Source organism: Muscardinus avellanarius (genome assembly GCF_963383645.1).
Source record: "Muscardinus avellanarius genome assembly, chromosome: 14".
Taxonomy (NCBI): domain Eukaryota; kingdom Metazoa; phylum Chordata; class Mammalia; order Rodentia; family Gliridae; genus Muscardinus; species Muscardinus avellanarius.
This window is the reverse complement of record NC_137800.1, coordinates 65,680,335-65,701,213: the sequence shown is the minus strand read 5'-3', so window position 1 is coordinate 65,701,213 and position 20,879 is coordinate 65,680,335.

Sequence of the window (20,879 nt, the reverse complement as noted above, 5' to 3'; positions counted from 1 at the left end):
GGCTGACCATCTGAAGACCAACACAAAATTAGAGGATTGGGACTTTGAGCTCCACACCAACCCCCTCAGTCTTTGGGGAAGAGAGAGGAGCTGAAGGTTGAGTTGTTTATCAATGGCCAATTATTTAATCCATAGATTTCCCAAGTGAGCACCCAAGTGGGCAGCCAGGCCTGGTTTGGCATGCCTATGTTTCTAGTACTTGGGAAGCTGAGATGGGAAGATCGCAGGTTCAAGGCTACCCTCAGCAACTTAGCCAGATCCTCAGCAAATTAGCAAGATCCTGTTTCAAAAAATAAATAAATAAAAGGGGCTGGAGGTGCAGCTGGGAGGTAGAATGCCCCTGGGTTCAGTTCTCAGTACCAAAAAAAAAAAAAAAATCCAAAGTGGGCAATACTACCCCTGTTGGGGAATGCTAGACCAATCCAGAGGGGCAGTAGTAGCCTTGGGTACAATTAGGGGCCATTGAATAAAAATAAGGGGATGGTGGAAGTGCCCAGGGAGATGTTGAGTAATTTTTTTTTTTTCTGAAGGAAGAGGAAAGCCAAATAAGTTTGGGAATCCCTGGTTTAATCAGTCATGCCTGTGTAACAAAGTGACTCCAAAAACTTAAAGGAATGAATTCAGGGAGCCTACAGAGGGCTGAACACAAGGAAGTTCCTGGAGGATGGAGCTCCAGCGAGGGTATGAAGGCTTCTGCTCTTCCCACACCTCACTCCATGCATGTCTTCATCTGCATCCTTTGTGATACCATTTATTTAATTGGCTGCTTATTCATTCATTTATTTATTTAGTGTGTGGTACTGGGCGATTGCACCTAGGAGAATTCTACCTCTTAGCTACACCCCCCCAGCCCTATCTTATTTTTATCTTTGAAACAGGGTCTCGCTAGGTTGATGAGAACCTCACTACTTACTGAGGCTGTGCTGAATTGCCATCCTCCTGTCCCAGCCTCCCAGGTACTGGGATTAAAGGCATATGCCATCACACCTGGCTCATGGTATCCTTACACATGGTTAATACTAAAATCATTGGTGGGGAAGTTGCCATGGAGGAGCCACTGGCATTTTGAGGAAATCAAACCACACAAATCAGTGTTAATGGTTGTGTTCTGGGCCAATCAGAATCTCCCAGATAACTTCCAGAAAGGATTTTCCCCTGGAGTAATTTTTAGTGAACTTTTTCATTGCTTAGACCAAAACACCTAACAAGCACAATGTAGAGGAGGAAAGATTTGGCTCAGTGTTTTAGAGGTTCAGTCCATGGTAGGCCAGCTCCTAGGCAGAAACTGTGGCAGAAAAGTGTATAAAGGAAAAACACCACTCTCCATCATTGTGGCCAGAAGCAGAGAGAAGAGAGGAAACGAATAGGGCCAGATCCAGTTCCCACGGCCACCCCCCAGGGACCCACTCCCTTCAGCCATGTCCTACCTCTAAAACTGGCCGCATTGCCCACACATGGGGCTTGGGGGGACATTTCAAATCTAGACCATAACAGGTAATTCCTTGGCCTTACTTTCATTCACCCTATAAAAGCCCTCTTTTCATGTCCCTTTGGTGAAGCCCCTAGCCACTTGAGGCTTGGTACTGCTCAATTTATGAACCGCTGTTTGCTCAAATTATCTCTTTAATATTTTAATGCGCCTCAGTTTACCTTTTGACATAAGCGTTTGGACAGTAGGTGAGAAAACATGACAACAAATGCCACAACCCAGGATAAGCCTCTAGGCGCTAAAGAATATAAATGGGGCTGGGTGTAGTGGAGCACGCTTGTAATCCCAGTACTTGGGAGACTGAGACAGGAGGATCACAGGTTCGTGGCCAGCCTCAGCTGCTTAGTGAGGCCCTCTGCAACTTAATGAGACTGTTTCAAAATAAAAATAAAAAAATAGGGCTGGGGATGTAGCTCAGAGATAGAATCCTCTAAGTTAAATCCCGGGTACTACCCCCCCCAAAAAAAAAGAGTATGCTGAATTAGCCATGGGGCAGCTGGCTCTTAAGTGGTTGAGGAAGGACCTCTGAGGAGGAGCTACGGGACCTGAGACTTGAAGGAGGTTACAGATGGAGGCAGTGCGTGCAGGCGAGGCTGAGCCCAGCATGCTGCTGCCTGGGAACGACCCTCAGCTCCCATCTGTGCCCTCCATGGCATTGCCTAGGGGCCTGTCTGCAGCCCCTTAGCTTCCAGAGTCTTTCTCTCCACTGTAAGCCTTCGCTGAGCTGCTGTGGCCATTCCTGTTTCCAGGAAGTTCATTCAGTGAGATCTGAAGCAAGCATGTATAGAGGCACTCACCTGCCCTGAAAATGAAAGTGTAAATAAGCAAAAAAAAAAAAAAGGACCGTAGAGCTGGACCCGGTGGTGCACGCTTGTTATCCCAGGATTTGGGAGGCAGAGACAGGAGGATTGCAAGCTCCAGGCCAGCTAGCCTCAGCAATTTAGCAAGAACTCAGCAAAATATGTTTCAAAATAAAGAATACAGCCGGACATACTGGTGCATGTTTGTAATCCCAGCATTCGGGAGGCTGAGACTGAAGGATCATGGTTTGTGGACAGCCTCAGCTACTTAGTGAGGCTCTCTGCAACTTAGTGAGACCCTGTTTCAAGAAATAAATAGCTGGGCGTGGTGGCTCAGGTTTGTAATCCCAGTATTTGGGAGGCTGAGACCAGAGGATCACAGTTCGCGGCCAGCCTCAGCTACTACTTAGTGAGGCCTCTGCAACTCAGTAAGACCCTGTTCCAAAATAAAGAATGAAAAATAGGGCTGAGGGTATAGCTTGGAGGTAGAATGCCTGTGGGTTCCATCCCCAATGCCACACATACAAAGAATATAAAATGCATTCTGAGGTGGGGGTGTAGCTCAGTGGTAAAGTGCTTGCCTACTATGGGCAAGGTCGTGGCATCAATCCCCAGCACTGCCAAAATAAATAAATAATTAAATTACGTTCTGGTCAAATATGAATAAAGCCCAAATTAAATCTTTTGTTTCCCATTCTACACACATCTCAGCCATCTTCTTTGGTTCTTCCCCATCTTTTCCTTTCTTTTATTGGTGCTGGGATGGAACTCAGGGGCACCTCCAAGCTCATCGCCATTCCTTTTTTTGTTTTTTTTGAAACAGGATCTCACTAAGTTGCTGAGGCTGGCCTTGAACCTACAGTCCTCCTGTCTCAGCCTCCCAAATACTGGAATTACAGGCGTGCGCCACCATGTTGGCTTTTTTTCTTTTCTTTTTTATTGGTGCTGGGATTGCACGCAGGACCTGGGTGCATGCTAAGCACGCGCTTTCCCACTGAGCTGCGCCCCAGCCTTTCTTTCCTCCTCCTCTTTGCCTCTCCAGCCCTCTCCTCTTCCTCCAGCACACCTTTCTTTCCTTCTTCTATGTTAATCTTCTCAGTTTCCCACATTAGTCAAGCTACGGAATCATGACTGCCAAATTAGCTCACCCCGGAAAATATTAAAAATTAAAAAGCCTGCACACCCAAGCTGTATGTGAATAGTCATTTTTGCCATTGGCTCTTTGCCTACTTTGCCTACAAGACAAAAGGTTTGTTGAAACCAGCCCAACCCCTGTCTAGGGTAAAGGTTAAGGGGGTTGGCATTTTCAAAGCCCGGCTTACCGAGCCCCATGAGCCTGTCTTAACAAGGATTAGAATCGGCAGCAACTGGACAATGTTTAGCTCTAGATAAGATCTGAAGAAGCTGGGGATTTGGAAAAGTCGCTGGCATGCATGCATACCCATGCACACACACTTATACACACACATTCTTTCACACCCATGCACTCCAGAGACAGCTCTGTAGGGAGTCTCTCTTGAGAATGAGAGTAAACTGAAGCAGATCATTAACACTACAGATAGTCTGTCTCCAGAGAGTTCCACCCATGCTATAGAGCAGACCTTGTTTGCAAGAATAGCATCCTAAGAGAGGAAAGGTCAGAATTTCAGACCATTTTTCCCCTCCTCCTCCTCCTCCTCCTCCTCCTCCTCCTCCTCCTCCTCCTCCTCTTTCTTCTTCTTCTTCTTCTTCTTCTTCTTCTTCTTCTTCTTCTTCTTCTTCTTCTTCTTCTTCTTCTTCTTCTTCTTCTTCTTCTTTGTGGTAGTGGTACTGGGGATTGAACCTAGGGGCATTCTACTTCTGAGCTATGCTCCCGACCCTTTTTTTCTTTTTAGTTTTGGTACAGAAGCCAGGTGTGATAGTGTTTGCTTATAATGCCAATATTTGGGAGGCTGAGACAGGATATTGCAGGTTCCAGGACAGCCTCGGTAAATAGTGAGATTGTCATTAACCTAGTGAGATCCTGCTTCAAAATAAAAATAAAGTAAGGCTGGGGGTGTAGCTCAGAGGTAGAATGCCCCTGAGCTCAGTGCCACAAACAAACAAACAAACAAATAAATAAAATAGTTTTGAAACAAGGTCTCGTTAAGTTACGAGACTCCGGCTAAGTTGCAAAGGCTGGTCTTAAAGTTGTGATCCTCCAGTCTCAGCCTCCCAAGTGCTGGGATCCCAGGCCTACCATACCCAGCTGGGATCTGGCAGCTCTACCCCCCTGCACAAGTGGTAGTAGCGGGGGGCGGGGGAAGAAGCGGTGTGGGGCACGACAGGGAAGACTAACAAAGCTCGCACCAGCCATGCTTGCTGAGCCTCCCTGGCAGCGGGTACTAGGGACAGAGGAGGCAGGGGAGACAGTGGGTGGCTGGGACAGCTGGGCCCCTCGCTCCTCTGCTGAACCACTTCACACCCCCCCCCTTCCCCAGGCAGAGCCTTCCCAGGTCACGCAGACCCAAGCCATCTCCCCTGGGAAAGCAGCCCTCCTCCTTTCTGCGTTCCATGTGGAAATGGCAGTCAGCCTTGTTCTTTGCAGTGTTTTTAAACTGAGCCCGCACGTTCTGTCTTGCTCCCCAGCTGGATGCTATGTTCCTGTGGGCAGGGCAGAGTTTCATTGGTGCTGTTTTGTACAGAGTAGGCAGTCAATAAAAATAGCTGTTGAATGAATAAGTGAAGGAATCAACTCCTAGCACCATGCTATCTACCCAAGAACCGGCCCTGCAACACAGGGGTAATTACTCTTTCCCATTTCCCAGGCGTGCTGGGTAGATTAATTCATTTGTGCCCATAATGAGACTTGAGCTCTTCAGGTAAAAAATATTAAATCTTGCTACCTGGGGAAAAAAAACAGCTTATGGAATATATATATCTCCTGATGATAGATGAAATATGAACTTCCTTTAACATATGCATGAGGTCTCTTCTGGGGTTTTTGTTTTGTTTTGTTTTGATACTGGGAATTGAACTCAGGGGAGGTCTACCTGGGACCTACACCCTCAGCCCTTTTTATTTTTCATTTTGAAGCAAGGACTTGCTAACTTGCTGAGGGCCTTGCTAAGTTGCTGAAGGTATCCTCAAACCTGCCATCCTCCAGTCTCAGCCTCTCGGGTACTGGGATTACAGGTGTGCATCACCCCGCCCAGCTTGTCTCCTTTAAACTCAAGTGGAAATACAAACAGTGGAGAGCACAGAAAGAGGGAGGAAAAGTTATTTTTCCCCCTTAAATATCTTTGTCTTTTTGCAGTATCTACAGTGATCCTTGAGCCCTGGGAGTGTGCTGCAAAAATCACAAGAGAAATCAGAAGAAACGTGTAAGTAATGTGCACTGAATGGGCCTCCGCCAGAAGGGCGGGCCATCCACCTCCAACTGGCTGTCCTAGACACCAAAGCTCCCAGAACCTCCACACTCAGCAATTATGAGCTGCGGAGCCGCACCCAGGCCCCAAGCACTCTCCCACTTTTGTTTCTGGGAGAAAATGCTGCTGAGCACTGACGAAATCTGCTAGGAGATTAAAAATAATTGAGGAGACCCACAGTTTTACTCTCCTCCCCTCTGCCGCTGGCTGCAGCTGCGGCTCCCATGCGGCCTGCTGGACCCCACCTGCGCCTTTTTTTTTTTTTTTTCAGCTATTGGGGATGGAACTCAGGGGCACTGTACGTCCGAGCTATACTCCCAGCCCTATTTTTTAGTCTATTTATTTATTTATTTATTTTTGAAGTGCTGGGGATGGAACCCAGGGCCATTCTACCTCTGAGCTACACCCCCCAGCCCTATTTTTCAGTCTCTTTTTTTGGTGGTACTGGGGTTCCTGGAAGCCCTTCTACCTCCGGGCTACACTCCCAGACCTATTTTATACTCTTTATTTGGAAACAGGGTCTCTTCGAACCTGCGTGATCCTCCTGTCTCCGCCTCCCAAGCGCAGGGATTACAAGCATGCGTCACCACGCCCCGGCTAGTCTTTTTGTTTTATGAAACAGGGTCTCACTGAGTTGGGAAGGGCCTTGCTAAGTAGCTGAGGCTGTCCGCAAACCGCGACTCTTGATTCTTCGGTCTCCACCTCCCTAATGCTAGGATTACAAACGTGCGCCACCACGCCCGGCCCTTTTTTTTTTTATTTTTTTTTACTTTTTTTATACTGTGGATTAAATTCAGGGTCATTATGCTTTGGAGCCTCATCCCCCCCAGCTCTATTTTATTTATTTTTATTATTATTATTATTTTATTTATTTATTTATTTATTTATTTATTTTTGGTGGCACTACGGGTGGAACTCAGGGGCTTTCTACCTCCAGACTATACTCTCAGACCTATTTTATACTTTATTTAGAAACAGGGTCTCACTAAGTCGCTGAGAGCCTCACTAAGTAGCTGAGGCTGGCTTCGAACCTGTGTGATCCTCCTGTCTCAGCCTCCCAAGTGCTGGGATTTTACAAGCGTGCGCCACCACACCTGGCTATTTTTTAAATTTTGAAACAGGGTCTCACTGAGTTGCTGGGGGTCTTGCTAAATTGCAGAGGCTGGCCTTGAACCTGTGATCTGCTTTTCTCAGCCTCCCAAGTACAGGGATGACAGGAATGTGCCCCACGCCAGGCTCTACCCTCTTCTTTAAGGCAGTCCTCCTCCTGTGTGAGGAACTCTGGGCTTTCCTTTCCTCCTACCTCTCCTGCTTGCCAGGTCCTGTTTCCACCACCTTCCTCTCCGCCATGTTCCCTTCCTCCACATCCTGCCTGACCTACAGGCCAACACCGAGGTTCTCTTCGCTCTTGACTCCTCCTTGGTCTGGGCAACTCACTTATTCTCCCTGCGTGAGCTGCCCCTCCTCAAGGATAGCCCTCAGATGTTCACACCCACTTACATACTTCAGGCGCAGTGTCACCTTCTCTCCCTCTCTCCAAACCCAGCCCTGGTGCACTTTGCGTTTGGATGGCCTGGGCTGCCATCTACCCGGTGTCCAGGCTGGAAACTCCAGCGGCTTCCACCCCACCTCAACACCCCTCGGTCCTGCCCCAAAGTCTCTCTCCTGAGCTTCCAGCATGGTCTGAAAGCCTCTCCAAAGAAGGTGTCCTTGATGTCCTCAGGCAAGATCAGTTCCATCCTCCTTAGGGCCTCTCTAGCTGGAGTCAAGGAAACCGCTTCTACATCACTTTCATATTGTACCTGTATACTTAACTTACCACGTTGTGTGTGTATACACATGTATTTTCATATATGCATATGAATATATATGCATGTTTGTGTATTTGGTGTTGTTTTTGTTGTCCTGGGGATCAGACCCAGAGCCTGCCACATACTTGGCAAATGCTCTAGCACCGAGCTATATCCCCAGTCCCCAAGTAAGGCATTTATTTTTTATATTTATTTATTTATTTATTTATTTATTTATTTATTTATTTATTTATTTTTGTGGTACTGGGGATAGAACCCAGGAGCATTCTACCTCCGAGCAACACCCCAGCCCTGCTTTTTTTATTCTTTACTTTGCAACAGGGTCTCACTGAGTTGCAAAGGACCTCACTAAGTAGCTGAGGCTGGCTTTGAACCTACGCAATCCTTTTACCTTAGCCTCCCAAATGCTGGGATTACAAGCATGCGCCACCACGCCCAGCTAAGGCATTTAAGAAAAAAAAGATGTCTCAGCCAGTTTTTCACACTTGAAATTCCAATACTTGAGAGGTTGAGACAGGAGGGTCACAGGTTTGAGGCCTGCTTTAGCAACTTAATGAAACCCTATTTCAAAATAAAATAGGACTACAAGCCGGGCGTGGTGGTGCACGCTTGTAATCCCCGCGTTTGGGAGGCTGAGACAGGAGGATCGCGCAGGTTCGAAGCCAGCCGTGCTGGCTTAAGAGACCCTGTTTCAAAAATATAAAAAAAAAATAGGTCTGGGAGTGTAGCCCAGAGGTAGAAGGGCTGCCAGGAACCCCAGAAAAAAACTAAAAAATCAAGGCTGGGGGTATAGCTCAGAGGTATAATACCCCTGGGTTTAATCCCTAGTACTGCAAAAAATAAAAAATTAAAAAAAATAGGACTACAGATATAGATAGCTCTGGGGTAAAACACCCATGGGTTCTATTTCCAGTACATACATACATACATACATACATACATACATACATATATATAGTCTTTCTCCAGCTAGACAAACTTTCTTTTTCCTTTTTTTCTCTTTCTCCCTTTCTTTCTTTCTTTCTTTCTTTCTTTCTTTCTTTCTTTCTTTCTTTCTTTCTTTCTTTCTTTCTTTCTTTCTTTCTTTCTTTCTTTCTTTTTTGGTGGTACTGGGGTTCCATACTTTTTTATTCGGAAACAGTGTGCTCCTCCTGTCTCTGCCTCCTAAGCATGGGGATTACGAGCATGCGCCACCATGCCCGCCCGGCTCAAACTAACTTTCTAAGGGGCGTTTCAAATAGGTCATCCCTCAACCCTTCTCACAGGGCAGGCACACTGGTTCTCAACAAATATATGCTAAGAATATGCCGGATAGAGATGAATATAAGAAAACACGCAGTTTGAGCTGGGTGTGGTGGTGCACACTTGTAACCCAGTACTGGGGAGGCTGAGGCTGAGACCAAAGGATCACAGGTTCACGGACAGCCTCAGCTACTTAGTGAGGCGTCTGCAAGTTAGTGAGACCCTGTTTCAAAATAAAAGAATAAAAAATAGGACTGGCGGCGTAGCTCAGAGGTAGAATGTCCCACACACAAAACACACACAAAAGGACATTGTTTTCCCAGGCAGAATTTTAGAAAGTTGGAATAATATAAAGAGCTATAATAAACAATCATTATAGTTTCTGAAGTTTAGAAATTTCTGAAATCCCCGAAACATTGCATTTTCTGTCTAAAATCTAAACTTCTTCCTCCATTATCCGTGTGTGTGTGTGTGTGTGTGTGTGTGTGTGTGTGTGTGTGTGTGTGTTGCTGGGGATGGAACCTCTGGGCCTTCAACATCCAAGCTACACCCCTCCAGCCCTTTTTTATTTGGAAACAGAGTCTGCTGGCACTGGGAGGTCTTGCCAGAAGAGACTGAGAACTGAGACCCAAGAAAGGTCCCAAGGCAAAGAGAAACCCTCCTGACCATCCTCCTTTCCCCAGCCCATAAATTTACCAAACCTGGCCCGGTGTCAAGCCCACCAATTGGAGAAATGCATGACTGCTTTGCTCTGCCTCCCTCCTAAGCCCCCATAAAGAAGCCCCAAGTCGCCAGGCATGGTGGCGCACACTTGTAATCCCCGCGCTTGGGAGGCAGAGACAAGAGGATCGCGTAGGTTCGAAGCCAGCCGCGCGCGCTGGCTTAGGAGACCCTGTTTCCAAATAAAAATGTAAGAATAGGTCTGGGAGTGTAGCCCGGAGGTAGAAGGGCTTCCAGGAACCCCAGTACCACCAAAAAAAAAAAAAAAAAGAAGAAGCCCCAAGTCAAAATGGAAGTGGCTTTCGACTCGCATGGGTTCTTCCCTGGTCAGGGGCTCCCTTTCAGGTTTTATCCCTGAATAAAGCCTGTTCCTTGCTGTTGAGCCGTGTCCCTTTTTTCCCCTATAATTCCTAACAGGGTCCCACTAAGTTGCTGAGGCTGGCTGCAAACCTGCAAACTTTGGGTCGCAGTTTCCCAGGTACTGGGATCTCAGGCAGGCACCACACCTGGCCCTGTGAGCCTCTTTTTCCTACAATCCTCAAGACAGAGGCGGACTAAGGGAAGGGGTGTGGCTAGACTATAGGAAAGGCTTTGTCCGTGAAGGTGTGAAAGACAAGAACCGACCAATTAAAACTCCCTCTGCTTTTATTATCACTGAGTCCTGGCATTTTTATTTATATATTTATTTTGGGCACTAGGGATTGAATCTAGGGCTTTGGGCATGAAGTAAGTGCTCTCGGCCACTGAAGCTACATCCTCAATCTTCATGTGCGGAGGAAGTCTATAAACCATGTCCGTGATCAAATGTTTCTGAACTAACCTGTTATTTTGTGATTTTTTTAATTGTCATAGTGAGGGTCCATATGATCCTTAAAGCTGTGTGAATGTGAGAGAGAGAGAGAGAGAGAGAGAGAGGAGAGAGAGAGATGGAAAGAAACTGGTTCTGCTTGGTAAGATTCTTAAAAGAATACAGAAAAGAGGTGGGCTTTTATCTGACTACAGTGCATCTGATTATAATATTTTAAAAATTTTAAGCCGCGCATGGTGGTGCACTCTTGTAATCCCCGCGCTTGGGAGGCAGAGACAGGAGGATCGCGCAGGTTCGAAGCCAGCCCCGCACGCTGGCTTAGGAGACCCTGTTTCCAAATAAAAATGTAAAAATAGGTCTGGGAGCGTAGCCCGGAGGCAGAAGGGCTTCCAGGAACCCCAGTACCACAAAAAAAAAAAAAAAAAAAAAAAAAAAAAATTCCTTTTCTCTCAATGGCTTCCACCAATGAAATAAAACATTTCTAGGCCATTCCTGCAGGGTTCGTACACCCTAAACTACAATCAATAAATCTGTTAGGGTGAGGTTCAGGGTAAGGGTAAGTGGCACACACGACCTAATTTTCTTTCCTGAACAGTTAAAAAGAAAACAAACAGAACTCCAACGGAGGATCCAGGAGGATGGCAGACAGGGAAAAATAAAATCAGAATCTGGAGACAGATGTAGCCAAGGAAGGGACTTGGCTAATCTGAAAAATAGCTGAGTCCTAAACAAACGGGGAAAGCTGAGGATGTAATTTTCACCCCAGAATCCTCAGAGGCACCGCACTGTACCGCTGGAAACCAGGCCAGGGAGGAGAAGCAGTTGTTCTCGCAGTTGGACTACTGCCCCAGTAGCAGGGGGAGCTATGAAGAAGAGGAGGGTGAAGAAGAGGGCGCCTAGACCAGGGGCCAGAGCCTGAGGAAGAGATGTCACAGGTTCACACTCTGAAGAGTGAGGCTGCTGGGCGTGGTCGTGCATGCCTGTAATCCCAGAAAGGAGGACTGCAGATTTAAGGACAGTCTCAGCAACTGAGGCTCTCATCGAACTAGCGATACCCTGCTTCAAAATAAAAATAAAAGGCCAGGCGTGGTGGCGCTCGCTTGTAATCCCCACGCTTGGGAGGCGGAGACAGAAGGATCGCACAGGTTCGAAGCCAGCCTCGCTGGCTTAAGAGACCCTGTTTCCAAATAAAAATATAAAACAGGTCTGGGAGTGTAGCCCAGAGGTAGAAGGGTTTCCAGGAACCCCAGTACCACAAATAAATAAATAAATAAATAAATAAATAAATAAATAAATAAGGCTGGGGGGTGTAGCTTGGAGGTAGAATGCCCCTGAGTTTAATTCCCAGTAACACACACACACAAACACACACACACAAACACACACACAGAATTTTGAGCTGCTTTTACACTTTCTACACTTGCTGTTATTTCACCCTGGTCATCTACAACCCATATAGGTCTGGCATTAACAACTCACACTTTCCTTCCCTACACTTCTATGATAAAAATAGTTAGCTTTAGCGGGCGTGGTGGCCCACGCTTGTAATCCCAGCATTCGGGAGGCTGAGACGGAGGATCGCGGTTTGTGGACAGCCTCAGCTACTTAGTGAGGCCCTTTGCTACTCAATGTGACCCTGTTTCAAAATAAAGAGTAAAAAACAGGGCCTGAGGTGTAGCTCGGAGATAGAATGCCCCTGGGTACTAACCCCCCATATCGCAACTACAACAACAACAAAAAGTTAGCTTTAGTTCTAGCGTCCTATTTCCAAATGCTACTAGTCCTGCTGCTGGTGCCCCTGGGAACTTGTCCCGCACCTGCTCAAAATTAAGAATTGGTTTTAAGCCCCAGGTTGCCTCTCTGAGAGCTCTGTGGGTTGTATTGGCTGAGGGCTCCTTTGCAGGGAACTGGCTTTCGGATGGACATAACGTCCGGGTATCCAGCCGGCTAGGTGTTTTGGACTGGCCAGTTTGTGTGTGTGTGGGGGGGGGGGAAATGCAAGTGTGCGCATGCGCACAGAGGCTAGCCAAGAGTCCTGTTTGGTGTGAGGTAGGACAAAGGGGTTGTACAGCGTGCGTGCGTGCGTGCGTGCGTGCGTGCGTGTTACTGGGGATAAATCCCAGGGGCATTCAACCTCCAACCTACCCCCAGCCCTATTTTATTCTGTGATACTGGGAATTGAACCCCGATATGTACCCTGGATCCCATTTTAGAACATGTGCCTCTTCTGACACCTTGGATAATTATTTCTAACATGATAAAAACGGATTTCAGCATGAGCTACTCAGGCTTGCTCCATCACCCTGGCCAGGACCATTCTGATTGGTTGGGCTCCATGTTGAATCAAACAATTTTAACATAAAAAATATAATTTCTGCCAGGTATGGTGGCACATGCTTGTTATCCCCGCACTTGGGAGGCGGAAACAGGAGGATGGCGCAGGTTCGAAGCCAAACTTGCTGGCTTAAGAAACCCTGTTTCCAAATAAAAAATATAAAAATAGGTCTGGGAGTATAGCCCAGAGGTAGAAGGATTTCCAGGAACCCCAGTACCACCAAATAAATAAATAAATAAATAAATAAATAAATAAATATATATATTATATATATACACACATACACACACACACACACACACACACACACACACACACACATATAATTTCTGTCTGTACTGTTTACTGTTCCTTGCACCCAAAGGCATGCCAGCTGACGAACTTCTCAGCTGCTCTGTGACCATCCCTGCCATGGAGCTCAGCTTCTTACCCTCCTCCTCCCAACCAAGTGCACACATTCTTTAGTCTAACTGTACCCTGCCAGACCCCAGCCACCCCAAGCCACACCGCTGGGGCCCTTCCCGGAACAGGTAGATGGGCCATACTGCCTGGGCCACACAACTTAGCACTTAAGCCTTGTATTATTTTCAGTGTGTGTGTGTGTGTGTGTGTGTGTGTGTGTGATTCCATTAGAAAACAGTAACTTTTTTTCTTCTTGGTACTGTGGATTGAAACCAGGGGCATCCTACCTCTGGGCTATATATGCCCCAGTCCTTTTAGTTCTTTATTTCGAAACAGGACCTCACTATTGCTGAGGCTGGCCTTGAACCTGTGATCCTGCTGTCTCAGTCTCCCAAATACTACGATCAAAGGCATGAGCCACTGAGCTTTGCTCTACCACCACCTCTTAGGGGAAAAAAAAAAAATGCTCCGGGTGTGGTGGCGCACGCTTGTAATCCCAGTACTTGGGAGGCTGAGACAGGAGGATCGTGCAGGTTCAAAGCCAGCCTTAGCTACTTAGTGAGGCTCTCAGCAACTTAGTGAGACCCTGTTTCCAAATCATAAAATAGGTCTGGGAGTGTAGCTCGGAGGTAGAAGGCCCCTGGGTTCCATCCCCAGTACCACGGGGAAAAAAAATTCTCGTACATTAGAGCCCAAGGAAAGGAATGAATAGTAATTGGGTGGCATTTCATTCTGTCATTCATTTATTTTCTACAAAAAATGAATTTGTGGGAGGGTTAGGCTTTGGCAGTTCTGTAGCCAGCAGGAAAGAGGAAAGAGCCCCAGAGGGGTGCGGCCCCCTAGGGAAGGACACACCCACTGTTGTCCTCAGAACCAGGGCAGGATGCTGACAGTCACAGCTACCACCTTTTACTCTTTGCCTTCTTGGAATTGTGTGTGCAGAGCAAGACTGTCCCAGGCTGCCAGCAGGTGAATCCCATTTCCACACCCCAAACACAAATTACAGACAGTCCTGCCCCCTACGCTGGGAAGCAACAGAAGGGCTGTGGCCTGAAGGTGCTTCGAGGCTCCTTGGGGGACCTGGACCACCCACCTTCCTGATGGAGACCACAGCCCAAGAGGCCAGGCCACCAAACCCAAGAGCCGCCAGACCCTCACCCGCCCAGGGCACCCTCAGGGCTGGCCTTCCCATCTGCAGTTCCAGCTCTGGACATCCACAGCTCTGGCCCTGCACACGCCTGGAAGGTGCAGGATCCTGTGCTGGGTGGACAGCTTTCATTCTCCTTCAGCGTTTGCAGACGCATCATTTTTCATGGCACCTTGCATGCACGGCCTCCATATGACGGGCATGTGACGGCAGCTCCAGCCAGCAGCACCGGCAGCCCCACCCATGCCAGGTCTCCACTTGCAGTACCCAAGGTCCCCCAAATGTTCAAATTCTCCTCCCCCCAAAAAAATCACATGGTTCTGGCAAATGGACTCCTGTCTTTGCAGGGATGCTAAGAGTAGTTGGCTCAAAGCACATCCTATGGGGTGAGGGCCCCCAAGGGGGTGGCTGGACTGGAGAGCCCACTGGGGGTGGGCAGGGCCTCTCTTTGGCTTGAAGACGGAAGCAGCTGGAATTTCAAACCCAAAATATGCCATTCAGAGATCTTTTCTGGACCTACTTTCTTGTAAGAGCTTGTTCCCTCTTTACTGCCAAATGTTTTCCCATCATTAAGATCTTTGAAGGTTTTTTCCCCCCCAGGGCTGCCTTGTCTGCAGCAAGCCCATGCAGTCAGAGAGCTGGATTTTCATCTTGTGACACTATTACAAACTGCCTCTCTGGAAAGCTGTGCCCAGATACACTCTGCGTTCCTCACCCCAGCCTCCGGGGGTAAGAGCATTTCAGCCCACTTTGAGGTAACCTAGGGACTCAGAACTGTTCCTCAAGGTCAAAGGTATTTTATTTTGTATTTTGGCTTTGGTGCTAAGAACTGAATCCAGGGGCATTCTACCTCTGAGCTACACCCCCAGCTCTATTTTATTTTTATTTTTTATTTATTTTTTTAAATATTTGTTTTTTTAATTGGTACACTGTAATCATATATCACATTGGAGTACAAGACTTGAGAGGATATACAAGCACACATCATCCAATTAGCCCTCCTCTAGCCCCCATCCCATTCCCTCCCCCTCCCTCCATCGCACGCTTCTTTGGTGATTTACTTTGATACATTTGTTTATGTACCTCCTGTGTTTTAAAGAGGCTCCGTCCTCCAGTATTACATACCCTCTGATTGGTCACATTATTTGCTTCACTATAGGGTCCTTTCTATAGCTCAACCTCTTCCTGTTGCCCTTTTCCTCCTAGTTATTGCTGATTAAGAGAAGCGTCTGATTTATATTTTCTGCGATATTTCTCTGTGCATGCCGCATTGCAAGTACCGATCCTACTCTTGACGGCCCCAGTAGTGGCCTGGCTACCCGGTGGACTGATCCAGACCTCGCTGGCTCAAGCAGCAGCCTTGCCTCATGGGAGGCCCCAATTCTGGTCTTGCTGGCCCTGACATCAGCCTAACCCCTCAGCTGGCTCCAATCCTGGCCTCGGAGGCCCCAGTAGCGGCCTTGCCTCACGGCAGGCTCCTATGCCGGCCATTGGCCCCGGCACCGGACTAACCCCTCGGCAGGCTCTGATCCCAGCCTCGGAGGCCCCAATACCGGCCTAGCCTCACGGTAGGCTCCAACCCCGGCCTCGCTGGCCCCAGCACCGGCCTAACCCCTTGGCAGGCTCTTATCCCAGCCTCGGAGGCCCCAGTAGTGGCTTTGCCTCCTGTCAGGCTCCGATGCCGGCTGTTGGCCCTGGCATCTGCCTAACCCCTCGGCAGGCTCCGATCCCAGCCTCAGAGGCCCCAGCACCGGCCTTGCCTCACGGTGAGCTCCGATCCCGGCCTTGCTGGCCCTGGCACTGGCCTAACCCCTCGGCAGGCTCCGATCCCAGCCTCGGAGGCCCCAGCACTGGCCTTGCCTCACGGGAGGCTCCGATGACGGCCTCGCTGGCCCCAGCCCTGGTCTAACCCCTTGGTAGGCTCCGATCCGGCCTCGGAGGCCTCAGTAGCAGCCTTGCCTCACGGAAGGCTCCAATGCTGGCTCCTGGTCCCGGCACCAGCCTAACCCCTCGGCAGGCTCTGATCCCGGCCTCGGAGGCCCCAGCACTGGCTTTGCCTCACGGCAGGCTCCTATGCCGACCATTGGCCCCAGCACCGGCCTAACCCCTCGGCAGGCTCTGATCCCAGCCTCGGAGGCCCCAGCACCGGCCTTGCCTCACAGTGAGCTCTGATCCTGGCCATGCTGGCCCTGGCACCAGTCTAACCCCTCAGCAGGCTCCGATCCCAGCCTCGGAGGCCCCAGCACCAGCCTTGCCTCACAGCAGGCTCTGATGCCAGCCTCGCTGGCCCCGGCACTAGTCTAACCCCTCGGCAGGCTCCGATCCCGGCCTTGGAGGCCTCAGTAGCAGCCTTGCCTCACGGAAGGCTCCAATGCCGGCCATTGGCCCCGGCACCGGCCTAACCCCTTGGCGGGCTCTTATCCCAGCCTCGGAGGCCCCAGCACCAGCCTTGCCTCAAGGCAGGCTCCGATGCTGGCTGCTGGCCCCAGCATCGGCCTAACCCCTTGTCAGGCTCCGATCCTGGCCTTGGAGGCCCCAGCACCGGCCTTGCCTCACAGCAGGCTCTGATGCCGGCCATTGGCCCCAGCACTGGCCTAACCCCTCAGCAGGCTCTTATCCTGGCCTCGGAGGCCCCAGCACTGGCCTTTCATCGCGGCAGGCTCCAATGTCGGCCTCGCTGGCCCCAGCACAGGCCTAACCCCTTGGCAGGCTCCGATCTCGGCCTCGGAGGCCTCAGTAGCGGCCTTGCCTCACAAAAGGCTCCAATGCTGGCCGCTGGCCCCGGCATCGGCCTAACCCCTTGGCAGGCTCTTATCCTGGCCTTGAAGGCCCCAGCACCGGCCTTGCCTCACGGCAGGCTCTGATGCTGGCCATTGGCCCCAGCACCGGCCTAACCCCTCAACAGGCTCTTATCCTGGCCTTGAAGGCCCCAGCACTGGCCTTGTCTCACGGCAGGCTCCGATCCCGGCCTCACTGGCCCCAGCATCGGCCTAACCCCTTGGCAGGCTCCGATCTCGGCCTCGGAGGCCCCAGTAGTGGCTTTGCCTCACGGCAGGCTCCGATGTTGACCATTGGCCCCGGCACCAGCCTAACCCCTCAGCAGGCTCCAATCACTGTCTTGAAGCTCCAGCACCGGCCTTGCCTCACAGCAGACTCCGATCCCAGCCTTGCTGGGCCCAGCACCGGCCTAACCCCTCAGCAGGCTCCAATCCTGGCCTTGAAGGCCCCAGCACTGGCCTTGCCTCACAGCAGGCTCCAATCCTGGCCTCACTGGCCCCAGCACCAGTCTAACCCCTCGGCAGACTCCGATCCTGGTCTCGGAGGCTCCAGCACCGACCTTGCCTCATGGCCGGCTCCAATCCCAGCTTTGCTGTGTCCGTCGCCGGCCTCACCCCTCGGCAGGCTCCAATCCAAGCACCCTTTTCGCCCAACCAATTGTCCCACGTTCTCGAGGGTGTGTGGTGGTAGCATTCTGCCTCTGGGGTTATTATTTCAAAGGTTCCAGGTGTAATGCATCAGATCTCTGCCTCCCCTGAGTACTGGCCACTGCCATTGCCACTGCCTCTACCATTTCAAATCCTTTCCAAGCCCTTTTTCCACTCTAAATGTTGTCCAGTGTTCCTAAGCATGCGTGAAGGTAGCATTCGACATTTGGTGTAATTTCTCCAAAAAAAATAAGGTTTGTAGGATCCGATTTCTGCTTCTCCTAAATACAAGTCTCCACCGCCATCGCGGAGACCGCTTTCAACACTGCCTTTCTCCTTGGTCTCCGCTAAACTCTCTCCTTACAGGTGATGTCCAAGATTCTTAACAATATAGAGAAACAGCAGTCCTCCTTCACGGGGAATTTTTCCATAAGTTCCAGTGCATTTGGATAAGTTTTGTCTGTACCTCCAGTGTCCTGGCATCTGCCACGGCCTTCTTACCCCCTCTCCGATATTTTTCCTTTTTCTTCTTTTTTTTAATAAGAGAAGACAGTATATGTGGTTTGAGGAGGTAGTGGTATCAGCACTCAGTAGCACTGTGACCCGGTCGGTTTCCCCATGGGTCCAGCGTGCTCCGCACTACTCTGCCTGGGGCCCAGAGTCCTGCGACCCAGGCCCCGGCTGTTCTGGGGTCCAGCGTGTCCCGCCCGACACCTGCCCGTGATCCAGGGTCTTACTGGGCCCAGTTTCTCCAGGGGTCTGGCGTGCTACGCGCGGTCCAGCCCGGGCCCAGAGTCCCGCGACCCGGGCCCCGGCTGGCGTGCCCCGCGCGACCCCTGCCCAGGACCCAGGGTACTGGGCCCGGTTTCTCCAGGGGTCTGGTGTGCTACATGTGGTCCGGCCCAGGGCCCAGAGTCCCGCGACCCTCTTTTTTTTTTTTTTTTTTGGTGGTACTGGGGTTCCTGGAAGCCTTTCTACCTCCGGGCTACACTCCCAGACCTATTTTATATTTTTGAAACAGGGTCTCTTAACGCCAGCACGCTGGCTTTGAACCTGCGCGATCCTCCTGTCTCCGCCTCCCAAGCGCAGGGATTATAAGCGTGCGCCACCACGCCCGGCCCGCGACCCTCTTTTATTTTTATTTTAAAACAGGGTTTTGCTAGGTTGATGAGTGTCTCAGTACTTGCTGAGGCTGTCCTTGAACCCGCTATCCTCCTGTCTTAGCCTCCTAAGTCCTGGGATTACAAGCGCACACCATCACATGTAGTTCTGTTTTATTTTGAAACAAGGTCTAACTAAGTTGCTGAGGGTCTCTCTATATTGCTAAGGCTGGCCTGGAATCTGTGATCCTCCTGTCTCAGCCTCCAAGTACAGGTATTATAGGTGTGTGTCACTGAGCCCAGCTCAGAGGTATTTTAGAGAGATGCTAGGAGATCAAATCCAGCTACCACCCTAGGACCACTCACTATTTTGGTCAGGACACTGGAATAGCTGGGCATGGTGGTGCACACCTGTAATCACAGCTACTTGGGAAACTGAGGTAGGAAGATTGCATACTTGAGGTCAGGCTTAGAAACTTAGAGAGACCCTATCTCAAAATAAAAATTTAAAAGGGCTAGGGGTGTAGCACAGTGGTAGAACACTTGCTTAGCGTGTAAGAGGCCCTGGGTTTACTCCCTAGAACTGAAGAGGGAGGGAGGGAGGGAGGGAGGGAGGGAGGGAGGAAGGAAGGAAGGAAGGAAGGAAGGAAGGAAGGAAGGAGAGAGAGAGAAAGGATACTTTCCTGGAGGACAGGAGGACACAGGTTAAAGACAGCAAACTTAAGATATACAGTTTGCCTTCCATATCCACAGATTCTACAATCTACAGATCCAACCAATCTCAAGATATGAAATGAATATTCAGAAAAAATTCCTAAAAGCAGAACCTGAATTCACTGCCCTGTGCTATGCTAAACCCACACAACTACGGTGCCGTGCAGGTGTGCAGACGTACCCCACTGTGGCCTCCCATCACTTCACAGGGCCTGTCTCTCCAACACTCGTTGAGTATTGTTCGGCTGGCCTCTCATTCCTGTATAATATAGTCAGGCATTCAATGGTTGCCCCTGTGTGGAACATGTATAGACTTTTTATCTTCTCATTATTCCCTAAATAATATAATGGAACAACCACTCACATAGAATTCATATAGTCTTGGTGTTACAAGTAATTTAAAGATGATTTAAAGTATATAAGAGGATGTACTTAGGTTCTAGGCAAAGACCATGTCATTTTGTGGAGGGACTTAAGCATTTGTGGGTTTGGGTATCCTTGAGGGGTCTTGGAGCCCATGGCCCATGGGTACCAAGGGATGACTGCAGCTGTTCATAAGGTAGAGAAGCAGCAGCCCAGCTCTTGCAGGAGGAGAGGGGGACCCTGACCACAGCTGAGTTTCTACTTTACACGAAGCTGGTAACTCGACCCTTCATAAGGAGGCTGATATGAATCTAAACCAAGCAAAACCAAAAATACCCAATAACAATTTTTAAAAAAGTCCCTGAGCCAGTGTGGTGGGTGGCACAAGCCTGTAACCCCAGTGCTGGAGAAGCTGAAACAGGAGGATTTCAGGTTCAAGGCCAGCCTGGGCAACTTAGCAAAGACTGCTTCAGAAAAAATAAGAGGGCTGGGAGTGTAGCTCAGTGGTAGAGCGCCCCTGGGTGCAATCCCTAGTTCTACAATAAAACAAAAAAACAAATCTGGCTCCCCTCATTACCACTTGGCTTCCAAACTAGAGGAACTGTGGGGCCCCAAGGTGCAGTGGAGGTAAACGCTCAGCTGATGCCACAGGCTCTGCCCACCGTCCCACCCTCTGGCTGGGCGTGGATTTGATCACCTAATGGCTGGGCCTGTTGGATTGGGCTGCTAGGTGTGAGCCTCACAGGAGTCCACAAGCACCCTGCAGAGGTCCCGGTCCCATGGTGCCCAGAACAGGGAGTGGCTTCCAGACAAGCTCACGGGACCCTGAAAGGACTCAGCCACTCCTGCAGCAGCAGGACAGGGCTGGGCGGGGCACAAAGAAAACTGTCAAGTCAGGCTCCTGGACTTCTCCACCCTCTGCGCTTCTCTCTTGGCTTCCCACCACACCCCTTTGGGCACTCCACGGCCCACTGCCATGGCAAGATTTGCCCAATGGGCCACTTATAATTTAGTGCGAATTTAATCTCCAATTGAAATGAAAGTCCTCATTTACTCTTCAGAACACATTCCCAGCAGCAGTGCTGGAAGTGAAGATCATTTCGTCTCCTCCTCCTCCTTCTCTAAGGGCTGTTAAAG